We start from the raw sequence: 13,900 nt of genomic DNA on the forward strand, positions 1-13,900 counted from the left end.
GTTCCTTGGAATCAGAACCTCCCTGCCAAGCAAGACTTGGCTTTATGTTCAACATACTTTGACTTTCGAAGGAGACCTTTGGCACACAGTAGAGGATGATGAATCTTCCCTCGGCTCAGGCAGTAAAGAATCTGCCTGCAACGCAGGAGACCCAGGTTCAATCCCTGGGTTAAGAAGATCCCTTGGAGAAGGAAATGGCAAGCCACTCCAGTTTTCTTGCCTGGAGAATCCCATGGATAGAGGAGCCTGGTGGGCTACAGTCCATGAGGTTGCAAACAGTCAGACATGACGGAGCAACTAACAACCACAGGTATAGGTATAGAGGGATGGTGAGTAATGTGTGTGTGTGTGTGTGAGAGAGAGAGAGAGACAGAGAGATGGAGAGAGAGAGGGAGAGGAAGGAAGCACAAAGAAATACAGCAAACAAAACAAAAATCAGTTTTTCCCTCATATCAACTGACAGATATTGACACTCCCCTTTTCAAAATCTAGGATGTCTTGCTATCTGTTTTCTAAAATAGGAGTGGAATTATAAAGTATTGTCAGCATGAAGATTGATTTTATTATAATGAATAGGCAGAACTGTTTGGTTTCTGGTGGATGAAACTCAATGGATGTCTCACTTGGAATTTGTGAATCTTAACACTGGGTCATGAAAAGTCACGGGGCTTTGCAGGTGTTGTCTAACCGAGGCTTATGGATGGTATCTGCTGGGGTCCTCTGTGTTAACCACTGCTTCATTAGGTTCTGGGGATGTCAATTAATGGATCCGGAAGGCAGAGCTGTGTTCATGACTGAACCAAGAGGAATCTTGGTACAGGTTCATCCAGGACAGGCAGCTCCCATTGGAGGACTGTGCATGAAGACAGGGCAGAAATAATTGGCATTGTGAAATGTTAAACTGGTAGGAATCCTTAGGCAAACCCAGCTTGTAAGAAAATGGGCATCTAGATGTTAGCCAATTTGTGCTGAAGCCAAGGCTGATATTTGCACAGATATTCATTTTTTTTTCTCTGTTTAGAATTGAGGTTAGTTTAAGATGCTCAAAAAGCCTTAAGCTTGGTTTCCCCATAGATATTTCAAAAAAACAATATCAAGTCATGCAATAAGTGAAGGAAGCCCCAAAGAGTTCTAATTTCCCCCACTATGACTATTTGTGATGCTTTATAAAATGACAAAAGTCAAATTCAAAGGGAGAATTGTTTTTTCCTACTTTGGAGTGCTTTAAGCAATCGATGGTTGGCCGAGTCCTTCCCTAAAGCCTCTTGATTCATTTTTAGTGACATTGTTAGGGAACTCCCACAATATCTTGTGGGTCTATGGAAACCATGTGTAAGCCTTTAGTGTATCATGTACATCAGAGGAGACCTATCGTGTGGAAACGTCCTGTTCCAAAAGTTCCTTGGAACTTTGGATGCATTTTTCTTATAAAGCCATGTTCCAAAGGACGGTTATCTCCCTAGGCCATCAGAAAAGCCTCCTGGAATCCCTTGTGGCTGAACTGGAATGAGAGAGCTCAGAGGCTGCTGAGGCCCCAACTGCTAAGCCTTGGTGAGGCAGCTCCTTGGTTTGGGAAACTCTAGGGACTCGGCCGTATCCTGCCCTCCTCCTTTTGGGAGCACTTGGCAGCCACTGAGTGGTGAGAGGAGGAGGGCCTGTGGGAGTGGTGTCTGAGAGCAGAGAGCTGAGGTCTTCTCTGGAAACAGTCTAGGAAGGCTCCATGTTAAAGGGGAAAGGAGGAGACAGGAAACCTCCATTAAATTGTTTATAAGTTGAATTGTTTCTAAGGCCGGAACTGACAACTGTTTTTACAAAGTAAAAAAGGAGGCAATGAGCTCCACCGCCTTCATTCAGGCATATCCAGTGCTTAAGAAGATCAGAGTACAGTTTTCTTTGGACAGGTGGGTTTCAAAAAATTGAATGTTGGGGCAGTGTATAAAGCCTTCCAATCTGAAGTTTTTTGGAGGTTACTGCTGATGCCGTTTGAATAGGACTGTGATATTCATGGACTGTGGAGTGGTTCAGATTGCTGCCTAAGCAAACAATTATTTTGTTTTTGCTTCTCCAGTTAGACAAGGGAACATGTTTTGCATTCTATCAGCTGGCCTTTTATTGTTTTTCATGTTGGGACAAATGTTCTTTGAGAGGTGGGGTCTTGTTTGAGGAAATGTCAAGCTGTCCAGCTTAGATTTATTGGTGATTGTGGCAGGTGCCAAATGTTTCAAGAAGTTGGTGTATGCATCCATTTTTTTCTCCTTTGGAAGATTTTTTTTGGAACCAGGATATGTTCTCTTCAGGCGGAAAGCAAATGTATTGCACTTAAACCAGTGTATGATAGAAAAACCTAAAGAAGGCTTGTAGTGGATGCATTTACATCATCTGAAAGGCATTTTATGCACCAAGTTCCAAAGCCAGGAAAGGCAGCTAAACAAGGAACAGTCATTTCAGGCATAGGCTTGTGGTGTATGATGTCTGGGTGGGCCAATGAGGCATGATTTATGGGGGTATCGTAAGTCTGGCTGGTTCTGAAATATTTGTCCTCTGATGTCCAGAAATTCCCATCTTTGGCACAGTTCTCAGAGAAGCATTGACTTAGCCCAACTTTCCCACTGTGACCCCCACGAGCAGGTCAAATTCAGTGTGAACCTTTTGGTGGGGAAATCTTTGGAGGCTTATGTTTTATCCTAAAAATTGCTAGGAATTTTCATCCTTCCCATAACATGTTCATGTTTTATTTAACTTAAAAAGGTCACCTACCCTTAAATCTTTGAGTCAAGCAAGCTGATGTTCCAGGAAGATGGGCCACATTCATCCTGCAGCCCTGAACACTCCCAGGAATACTGTCTTGTCTACTCCAGAGCAGGAAGATCTTGTTTTGAGAAATGAGGATTTCAAGCATTATCCAATTGGTGGTCCAGCCATTGTCCTTTGAAATGTACAAATCCTCCCTTGGCACAATCATGTGCGAGTTCATTTTTACATGAGGAGGAGATAATTTGTCACAGGAGTTCATTGCCATTTTGGAAAACAGCACCCTGGCCTCTGAGGGATTGGAAACTAGAAAACCTTTGGTGATGAAAAAGGGGGAGGCTTGAAAATAGAAGGGTACACTTGGGTGGAGAGGTGGGGAATCTGGTTGAAGGAGGAGGTGTGGGGTGGTGCTGAGGGAGAAACAGGAGCAGAAAAAAAGGGTGGAGGTGTTAAGTGGCAAATTTTGCCAGAGGTTTTATTTTAAAATGGTTTTTCATTCCTCCGAATCAGTTTCCAACCTCAATTCCATTCTTTAGCTCTGACTCCAATGCCTGAATTCCGATGGCAGCATCTCCACCTGGAGACCCAAGTCAGCAGAGCCTTGATGCTAACTCACCTGTGTGCGGCCCCGCCCACCCTCTCTGCTGCTTCCCCGCTTGGTGGTTCCTAGGCAACCCTTTGGCTTCATTTCTGACACCACTGACTATGTGTTGTAGACTGGAGCCTGGGAGTCTTCATTTTCCCCTTCTCCCAGCCTCTCAGGCACACATCCGATTGATCATGAAATCTAACCAAGCAACCTCAGAGACAGTCTTTTGTTTTCTGTAGAAACTAGGGTTCCTGCAGGAATCATTCAAAGGGCTGAGTGGCAGAGAGCTTTATGAAGAGCCCACTCACGGAGCTGGGATGAGGAAGCTAGGAATGAACAACTGAAGACCCAGGGACAACTGTGGGATGCTATTAGCACTCTGGGGAAGAAGGGGCAAGGGCGGCTGGGGAATTCTCACAGGTCCCTTATGTGTGAGCTTGGGGGGCTGGAAGAAGGCCCACAGAGCCCCAGTTTGAGTTCCCTGAGTCACAGAGCAAATTCCTACTGGCGATCTATTTTACACGTTACATACTAGTCATGACTAGTCTTGTGTGCAAATCATAACTGTCTTTGAGTATCTTTCTATTTTAATTTTAAAAGATGATGCATTGTTTTTCTTATTCTATAAAACTTCCCTACCTTTGCTCACAGTTGGCGTTAAAGGAATCTAACCTGAGATATTTTAGTGCATTCTTTCAGCACTGACTTGCCTTTGAATGTGCTTTTGGATTATTTGTGTTTGGATTCCCCTTTCTTTCATTTTATAAACATTTGAAATGATAAAGGAAAAAAAAAAAGAGAAGAAAATGTTAAAGCCTGCTTCATTACCAATTCCTGCCACATACCTACATAGGCCATTTCACGTGACTGAAATCACAAAAGTATTGTACTGTGACTTGCTTTTTTTTAAAAAAAAAATAATATGATACCTTAATATTCCAGGATATATTTTAGATATACTATAATTACTTAAACATTTCTTTTATTGATGAGTGATTAAGGTGCTGATACTTTTTCCTCTGTGATAGAAAATGCTACAATAACCATGTACATGTGTTAGTCATCTTGCAGATGAGAGTTTCTGCTTGGATATTTTTGGTTGTAAGAGAAAACACCCTAGCTAGTTTAGGCAGAAAGCAAAGCTAAGGGTGGCGATGGTGGGTCTGGCCTTAGAATCAGCTGCCGGGGCTCAGGAGGCCCCCCGGGGCCCTGTCCCACCCACTCACCCCCAGCTGCTGTTGCCCTCTGTGCTGCTCCATTCCCAAGGCCTTCTTTTCAGGGGCAAAGTGGCAGCCAGTAATTCTATGCTGTGACGCTCAACACCCTAAGCCCATTGGAAAACAGAGGGCAATTTTCTTTCAGTAATCTTAGGAAATGTCCCCAGATTGTGTCACTTTGATTCACACACCCATCCCCAAACCAATTCTTGCATCTGGAGGCATGTAATGCTTTTGTTGGCCAGGCCTAGGAACGCACCCAACGGTAACCTGAATTGGAGATGGGGCAGGGGGAGATTCCCCAGCGTTGCTCTTGCTCTTGTTTCTAGAATGGGGAAGGAACACTGCCTAGCAGGAGAAGGAACCATCATGGACCTTTGCAAATTGAAATATAGGGTTAGAGTATGCCTTACAAATTTTTGATAGCTACTGCCAGCTCTCTTGAGCCGTATAGCCATACAGCTATAGAGCTGTAGAGTTTGATAGCTCTCTTGAAATTGTATCTCAGTTTATATTCCCAGCACCAGTAGTATCCACAGTCCCAAGACACTGGGTGTTATCAGTATTTTAAATTTTAACTGAACAGAGGGCTAAAAACGCTATATCCCTTTTTAAATTTGATTCCTCTGATGCCCAGTGATAGTGAGTACCTTTTCATATGTTGAGCCAATCTTTCCATTTCTTTTTCTGTGAAATCCCTGTGTATATCTTTTGGTCAACATTTTATTAAGTTTCTTTTTTTCTTATTGTTTGTATCAGCTGTTTATATATTAAGGAATTTAGAAATGTGGGCTTCTTGAGGGTGGAGACTCAAAAAATGAGTGAATGAATGATTGAGAGAGTAAGTGAATAAATGAGTGAGTTAATAGTTTCCTTTTTCCTGTTTGGTACTAGGACCTGAGGGAGAGTGAAACATCGCTTTTCCAAAAGTATATTTTTCTGGAAATTTCTCTATAGTTTCTCAGTAAGCTTTTCTGTAGGCTGTGAGGAACAATTGAATCAAGTTAATACGTAGAACATCATTCTGCATTCCTTTTCAGAAGTCTCCCTCATATCCTCTTCCCCTCACACACCCCATGGATAGCGGCACATGGCCTACTATGTGTGGCTCAGTCTTACACACACATCCGCCCGCTCTGAAGCGTCAGCCACTGATCACTGTTGAGACCCGTGCCTGCCACGGGAGTCAGCTCGTACGTTGCCTGGTTAAATATCCATCCAGGATTTCAGAGGGACTTGAAAATGACCGTTTTTGGCTGGCATCCTGGGTTTGAGGTTTCTTCATGTAGGACTCTGAAAAAAGGTTTTGGAAACATATCTAATCCCAAAGTATGTATTCGGGAGGCTGCCTTCACCATTACCCACCTAATAATTCAGGCTCCCAGGGCTGTCTCACCCAAGGGCATTCACTGCTTTGGTCGAGTCCAAAGGAACTGATCTGGGGAATGGGGGACCTGGGTTCTAATGCCATTCTCAATGGGCAAGTTATTCACCACCTGAAGCCCCATTTTCCTTCTCTTAAAATATGATGGTTGGAATGGACAATGTCTACGTCCCTGTCCAACTCCAATATTATGAGTGGGGTTCTGAATTCTGCTCTGCCACCAACCGTGTGTCCTCGGAGCTTTGCCCATTACTCATGAGAATGTCAACATCTGGGTAAATAGATATTTTGGGGTCAGCTCTGAAAAACCCCAAAGTACGTACTGCGTGTTGATTTTGGCATGTGGACAAGCCTGAGCAGGGCCATGTCAAGCATTTCACCACGATAGCTGCTGGAGGGAGGGCCCAGGGCGGCGGTCTGGGTAGCCGTTGGGGTGACGAGCCCAGTGGGGTCCTGTGGCACAGATCACTCTGCAGGAGAGGAGGGGGGAAAGGCCCAGGACTGAATCTACGAATCATAAAAAAATCATTAGATCCATGTTGGGAATTGCTTATGACACTGTCTCAAAGCCACATTCTCAGGCAACAGGGAAAGCTGTAAATAGATCCACAGTTATCCAAGCATAGCGGAATAAAACTACAGGATGCCAAGTCAAACAGGCTCAGCCAACGTTTTGGGTGAAATCGTTGAATATTGCTCAGGCTTTCAGAGTGGGACGGTCTGTTCAGAAGACTCACGCCTGCGGGTCCCTAGGAGACAGCTCCAGGCAGTTTGGCTGGCTCTGCCCTCCCAACAGGAGCCAGCCCAGTGCAGAAAAACCAGAGGCAAAGACACTTTCTAAGGGGTGGCCTCATCCCTGGAGGACTTGTAGCTTCATTGTTGTTACTCAAGTGAAAAAAATGTAAAAAGCATGGGAGGCTCCCAAGCCTACATGACTGAGATTTATAATAACATGGTGGCATCTTAAAAAACTTTTATTTTAACATAATTTCAAACTCCTAGAAAATTTGCAGTTGGACTGTATACCCTTTACATTCAGTGTTTGGTCAATTCTCCCTCCCACCCTTTCTCTCCCTCTTTCTCTTATTCTTCTTTCTTCTTTCCTTTCCTTCTGCTTTCTCTTTCCTTCTTCTTTCCCTTCTTGCTTTTTTTTTTGATATTGCTTTCTCTTTCCTTTCTTATATACATATATATTCCTCCAGGAAGGTTTGCAGATAACTTGTTTAATTAATGACTCTTTACTTTAAATATTTCAGTGCATATTTCCATATTTCATGAAAATGAGGACACTCTCCTATATAATCATTCTGCCATTATCAAAATTAAGAATTAACACTGACACGGGACTCCTATCTAGACCTCACTCAGATCCCCAACTGTCCCAATAATGTTCTTTATAGTAACAGAAAATTCAGGATCCCACGTTGCCTTTAGTCTGTTTTAATCTGGAAGAGCTCCTTGGTCTTTCTTTGTCTTTCGTGGTATTTTTGATGAACACAGGCCAGTTATTTTGTGGAATGTCCCTCAATTTGGGTCTGTCTGCTGCTGTGGAATTTCCTCTCTGCTCCATGCACCGCCTCCTGAAGTACAAACGCCTGGCTGGGATGTGACTGGCTGCAGGAAGCCGCTGCCCCAGTCCAGCAGTCGCGAGCTCATGCAAACTCCCCTTTGCCCTGTTCTGGGGGGTTTCCTCACCATTCTTCTCAATCATGGTTTCTCCTCCTGCAGGCATTGTCGAAAAGTCAGATAATTTGCTCGTTGGAATTTGGACTCACCATATAGTTGCCCACATACACAGTGCTGGGTGTGGCAGATGAGTCTTTGGTTCTAACAGAATTATATGGGAGGAGCATTAAATACCCAGTAAAAGGCTGGGGAACAGATTCAAGATGTGTAACTTAGGTTCTTTGGGAAAATAAACTTTGAGTTCTAAACAAATGTATGTACAAATTAACTTCTGGAGCTTATAGTGGACTCTTTGCAGGGGGTTTCTATTTATTTTATGATTAAGTTTGCTGTCACACAATTCCATCTTGGCCTGTGCTTCAATAGGTTTCATTACTGAGGCCCCCACATAGCTTTCCTCTAAAGCAGTTTCCCCTACAGATTGGTCCCATGTCATGAAATCTGGAAATGGAAATGATACAAACTTCCAGTGAATCTATCCATGAATTATCAGACTTACTGACCCTAACATTTCACTAACAAATGAAGGAGGTTGGAAGACTATGGGAAGGGGTGGGATGAGAGACCTCTCCAGTGTTTCATCTGTGACTTGACAGACAATTGAGGGTGTTCTCAAGGACTAGGACTTTTCTCAGCAAACCTGCCAGTCAGCTGAGGAATTCTCTTGAAGTGAACCACAGAGTCAGATTCTTAGCAGCGCAGTGATTGTTACAAATTGCAGTTGAATCTGGGAATGGTTTCCAATGTCATCCCTGAAAAGGACCTTGGCAAGTTCATCTGGATAGGAGGGGTATCTCCAGTTTTAACCAGTAAATAGAAGCCAACATATATAAATACTTGAATGAATAACTTAATTCTTAGGACACAAATAAGAATTAAGTCAGTTCTTGAAACACAGTTCCAGTTATCAGGTCTTTGAAATCACCCAAGACTTGCAGAGTTACATTTCTGTGTCGTGCGAAGAACAAGCTCATGTTTTACAATTCATTGGTGACTGTGGATATACCTCCTTTTCAATCAATCTGTCAATTATTATTTTTAGGGACAGTGGAAAGAATATCTGTTCTAGAAACCAGAAGGATGATACCCTAATTGTTAATCACTTGTTTTGGGAACTAGGTACTAACTATGTGAAAGACACTATAGAGCCCTAGGGTTAGAAAGAAAAGTGAAAAATAATCCTTATTCACAATGAACAGTAACTGTAGGAGAAGAAAAGATAAAGTAAAACAGAGGTAAGTTCCTCTTTGAAGTGTGGCATGAAGCATTAAGGGGCTTCTGGTGCCAGTGGTTAAAAAAACCCACCTGCCAGTGCAGGAGATTGAGAGCTGTGGGTTCGGTCCCGGGATTGAGAAGATCCCCTGGAGGAGGGCATGGCAACCCACTCCAGTGTTCTTGCCTGGAGAATCCCATGGACAGAAGAGCCTGGTGGGCTACAGTCCACAGGGTTGCAGAGAGTCAGACACGACTGAAGCGACTTGCATGCACGCACACATGAAGCATTAAAAATAGAAAGAAGAATAGAGGGTTAGGTAGAGATGAACAGTAGCTAACTCAGCTAAAATTGGTGTGAGGAAAACTATGGTGAGAATGCCCAGAGGAGGTTATGACTAAGCTGAGTTTGCAGAATGGAGAGAAGCCAGGCAGGTGGATGGGGAAGGGCAGGGCACCGCGGGCAGGGTCACAGCGTATTTAGCACTGAATGGGGCTGAGGGCTGGGACTTTGGGGGGCTGTAAGTTGTTCAAACTGGGTGGAGGTGGGGGAGAAGCAGGACATGAAGCTGAAAGGATAGGAGAGGGAAAATTAGGGAGAACTTGTAGATCATGGAAGAGACTCGAAATACAATCTCAAGGTTACTCAGAGTCATCAAAAGGACTTCAAAAAAAGACAGGGTTACTGAATGGTAGGCATTAGAGGGGTCATAGATATGGAGGCAGGCAAAGCAGCTAGGACACTGTTGTGATAGAATATGGAGCAATAATAATGACCTAAATTAAGATAATGGCTCTGAGAATAGAGAAAATAGTATAGATTAGAAGGGTGTTTCAGAGATGGAGGCATTAAGACTTGGTGACTGATGGGATATGAAGTTTATGAAAAAGCATCAGTTAAGGATGACACTAAGATTTCAGCCTTTGGTGACCAAGAGGGAGGTGATATTACTGTTCTCTACAATAGAGAAGCTACTAGCTGCTTTGCAGGAGAAAAAAGATGTTGCTTGCAGATTTTTGTGCATATGGAGTTTGATGTGCCAGAGGGACATCCAAGTGATGATGCAAGAAGTTGGAGGTTGGCTTCCAGATCACTGTAAGAACTAATGTTGAAGAAAAGACATTTGGATGCTATTGATACAGAGGTGGTAATACAATGATTAGGAATAGATGAGCACAGGAAAATGTATACAGTGAGACAAGAGGGGTACAGAGAACAAGCATTTCAAGAGTGGGATTAGGAAGAGGATTTTGACAAGGAGAGACTGAGAGGAAGCAGTAAGAGAAGTGGGAGGAAACGCAAGAAACAGGGCATTCATCACAGATGGCCAAGGAGCAAGTAGGAAGGGCATGATGTAGGCACAGATGACTTACAACAAAGTAAAAAACGGCTTTATTGTAAGGTTTGCCCATCACAGGTCAGAGGTGCCCTTAAGCAGAGAACTTTCTGCGGATTGGTGGGGGCAGAAGCTAAACAACAAGATTCAGGAGGTTGGTAGAAGAAGAGGGGAGAGTTAGTATAGGTGAAACCATCCAGAAGCTTGTTGGAGAGAAGGCTTTGGAGAGAGTAGCGTTTAAGAGGATGCAGGTTCTAGATGAGGGGATAGTGAGGAAATATGACTTATGTGCTGGATTGAAACATCCAATGGATAAAGACTAAGTAGAAGTTTTAGGAGGGAAAGAGTCAAAGATGCTGAATCTAATGCAATTATAGGACCCTGGACAAGATGTTTCACCTCCCTAAACTTCAATCTTTTTTGGTGTTTCTTTTGCTTCACTAGTACATTTTGGTGGTGTGCTCCACGTTGGTACAGGTAGATTGCTTAATTCTTCTTAATGATTGCATATTATTCCATTGTATGAATTACCTGTCATTTATTTAGTTGGCTCCTTAACGATGAGTCAGATGGATTAGATGGTTTCCGATATTTTGCTGTTACAGGCAATTCTATTATATCTTATTTTGCACATGTGCAGTATATCTATAGAATAAATATTTAGAGATGCTATTGCTAGGACAAAGGGCATGTGAAATTTTAATATGGAAATATTTGAACAAGTTTGAAAATGTGCAGAACGAAGGGCAATGTGTTTGGGCCTAATGCATCTCCTGATTATGAATCAGGGAAATTAAGAGGGAAAGTGAGAGGGAAGCAGATAGTGGCACAGCTCAGTGGGCCTTTAGTCCAATGAAAAGGTGTCTCAGGACACAATTAGGTGAGAACATCACTCTTCTGTGACCCCATGGCCGTTGTGTGGCCAGTGCTCCTAATGATCCCTAGCCTATGATATGATCCATGATGTTGCACCTGAACTTTGTACATCAGAGGCCCAACTCCAAGGAAAAGCTCAGTATCTTCCTATTAAGAGGAGAAGCTCTATCAACTTCTACTTCAGAAGCTTGTAATCCCAGGCAACTGACCTCTCTGAAGCCAGGTCCTGGATTAAGCTATAAAACAGAAACTTCAGGGTGGAAGAAGCAAGGTTCACAGTAAGACTAAGTTAAGGAGCATATTAAAGCTAGAACAGTAACAGTGAAACAAATCTCCATTCAGGTAAGAGTCTGGTATCTCTGCAGCTCCAATCTCCAACTTCCTGTCCCCTAATATCAAAGAGATGAGATAGATAATGCAAAAACTGCATGTCATAAAAGCAAGAAGGTGTCAAATCCCTTGCAATCCACTCTCTTTGGAGCTCCAAAGTGTAATTACATTTCCAGGGCCAGAGTCTCCCAATACTGGATGATGTTTCTACAAGGAATTGGGTGTTTGTTTCAATAAGGAAAGATAATCTAAGAAACCATGTCTGGTAGCAGGGCACCCCCTTCTTCTATCTCCTGCACTTTAACCTATGAGGCATTTCCCATGCATCACAGGTGAAGTCAAGGGAGAAAATGGGGCCAGAGGAGAACGTTTGTATTACCCTGGAAGACAAGATAGTACAGTGAAGAAAGACCTATGGCCACCCATTGACCCTATTCCTTTATCAAAGAGCACTGGAGGCAGATGTCTCCTTTTCTAATTTAATGTTTCTGGGGTTTAGGAAGTATTGTGTATAGCACTAGAGAGCCGTGGGGCCTGGACCTAACTCCTCCATTCTCTGGTTGATTAACCGAGAGAGGCTTAGAGTCCACATTTATAAAACAGAAGTAATAACAGTACATTTTCTCAAAGATAATATGAGTACAAACTTGACATACTGCCTGGTACATACGGGCTAGTTCATACATGTTAGCTACTATCATCACCAAGAATCCCACAGCACCAGCTGTGTTACAAGTTGGTTTGTACCAAAGCCAGTGTTACAGTACCCATTGTTAGAAACCTTCAGACAGCATCACCTCTATGGATTCTCCTCCCTAGATCATGTATGGATTCTGTCTGTGCAGACATGGCCCAGAAAATTATGTAGCAGGAAGATAGAATGCAATCTTATAGCCAGAAGTTAGGCTAGTGGTTTTTAAAGTGTATTTCTTGAACGAGCAGAATCAACATCACTTGGGAACTTGTTAGGAGCTACAATAGACCTACCTAATCAAAATCTCTAGGCCCCCTACCCTATCCCTCCAAGCCCCAGGAGATATTGAGATTATGCTAAAGTTGGAGAAGACTCTTGAGAGTCCTTTGGACAGCGAGGAGATCAAGCCAGTCAATTCTAAAGGAAATCAACTATGAATATTCATTGAAATGACTGATGCTGAAACTGAAGCTGAAGCTCCAATACTTTGACCACCGGATACAAAGGGCTGACTCATTAGAAAAGAGTCTGATCCTGGGAAAGACTGAGGTAAAAGGAGAAGAGGGCAAGGACAAGATGGTTGGATGGCATCATCAACTCAGCAGACATGAGCATGAGCAAGCCCTGGGAGACGGTGAAGGACAGGGAAGCCTGGCGTGCTGCAGTCCATGTGGTCGCAAAGAGTCAGACAGAGCTGTGAACAACGACAATGACAACAAAGTGTGAAAGCCCCTGAGCTAGGCTCTGGGATGCCGTTTCTTACTTCACACAGAGAGAGTGGAGTGGACAGAGAAGTCCAAGATGGTGTGCCTGCAGCTCACAGCCACGTGTGGATGAATGACTTAACAACCTTGCCTGTTCCTGAACACTCTCTGCTGTGGCTGGGAACGGCCTGTCAAACTGCAGATTTTTCCTTTTCTCTTTCTCTCCCCACTTCTGTCTCACAAGACACAAGATAGTTCCTGCCCAGGCATCTCAGATTACCATTTTTTTCCTCAAAGCCAATTAAAGGTCTCTAATCCCTCCTGTGTTTACCTAAAGGATGAATTTGATCAGAAGAGATGAACCGGAAGGGCAAAATCCTAGAAGGGCTTGGGAAAGGAAGTTTCTGCTCCAGTGGTGGGAACACACCCTTTCTCACTAAGCTTCTTACGGACTGGGGAATTTTTTGAACTACAATTCTCCATCCAGCCTGACTTTCATCTCAAGCCCACAGTCGTGCTTTCAAAGGCAATGCCTGACTTTATTCTTAGTATTAATACTTTGGAGACTTTTTTCCCCCAAGAACATCTCAGGAATCCCCAAAGTGATAGTTCAAATCATTTGTATTAGTCCTTTTTGTAGGTTGAAAGGAGGTGAATATCAGCATTTTTTTATGATTACATGTAATATACAGACCCAAGAATGTTTACATGGGACCCACCATTCTGTGTTACTCAGGTTATTTTTTGAGGACTTCTGGGCATAGATTTTCTCCTTTAAGGGATTATCTAGAGTTTGCCACTTCTGGGCCTGGCTGAAGTCCTTGTGTAAGTAATTTGACCTCCCAAGACTCACTTTCCTTGTCTCTAATGTGGGAGTGCCATTAGCTTCCTTACAGGTAGATGTGCGATTGAAAGGGAAATTGTACCTGCAGTGTCTGGTGTGGCATTATTCTACCTGGCATTATACGCTTTAGTGTCCTTCTTTAGTGAAGCTGGGTTAACACTTGAAACTCCCATCTCCACCTCTTCTGCCAGCTCTTAGCTCTGTTCTACATGTGTGTAGGTGGTGATCCTCTAGGTCATAAGTGTTCTTCATTTAGAAATAAGGGATCAGGGCATC

General features: G+C 43.3%; 1 long non-coding RNA gene across 5 annotated transcripts in view; it reads left to right on the forward strand.

Moving 5' to 3' along the window:
• The window catches only part of LOC139036542 (uncharacterized), a 141,806-nt gene that overhangs the window by 55,123 nt on the left and 72,783 nt on the right, over positions 1-13,900 (forward strand). The window lies entirely within an intron of this gene.

Source organism: Odocoileus virginianus, chromosome 9 (assembly GCF_023699985.2).
Source record: "Odocoileus virginianus isolate 20LAN1187 ecotype Illinois chromosome 9, Ovbor_1.2, whole genome shotgun sequence".
Classification (NCBI taxonomy): Eukaryota; Metazoa; Chordata; class Mammalia; order Artiodactyla; family Cervidae; genus Odocoileus; species Odocoileus virginianus.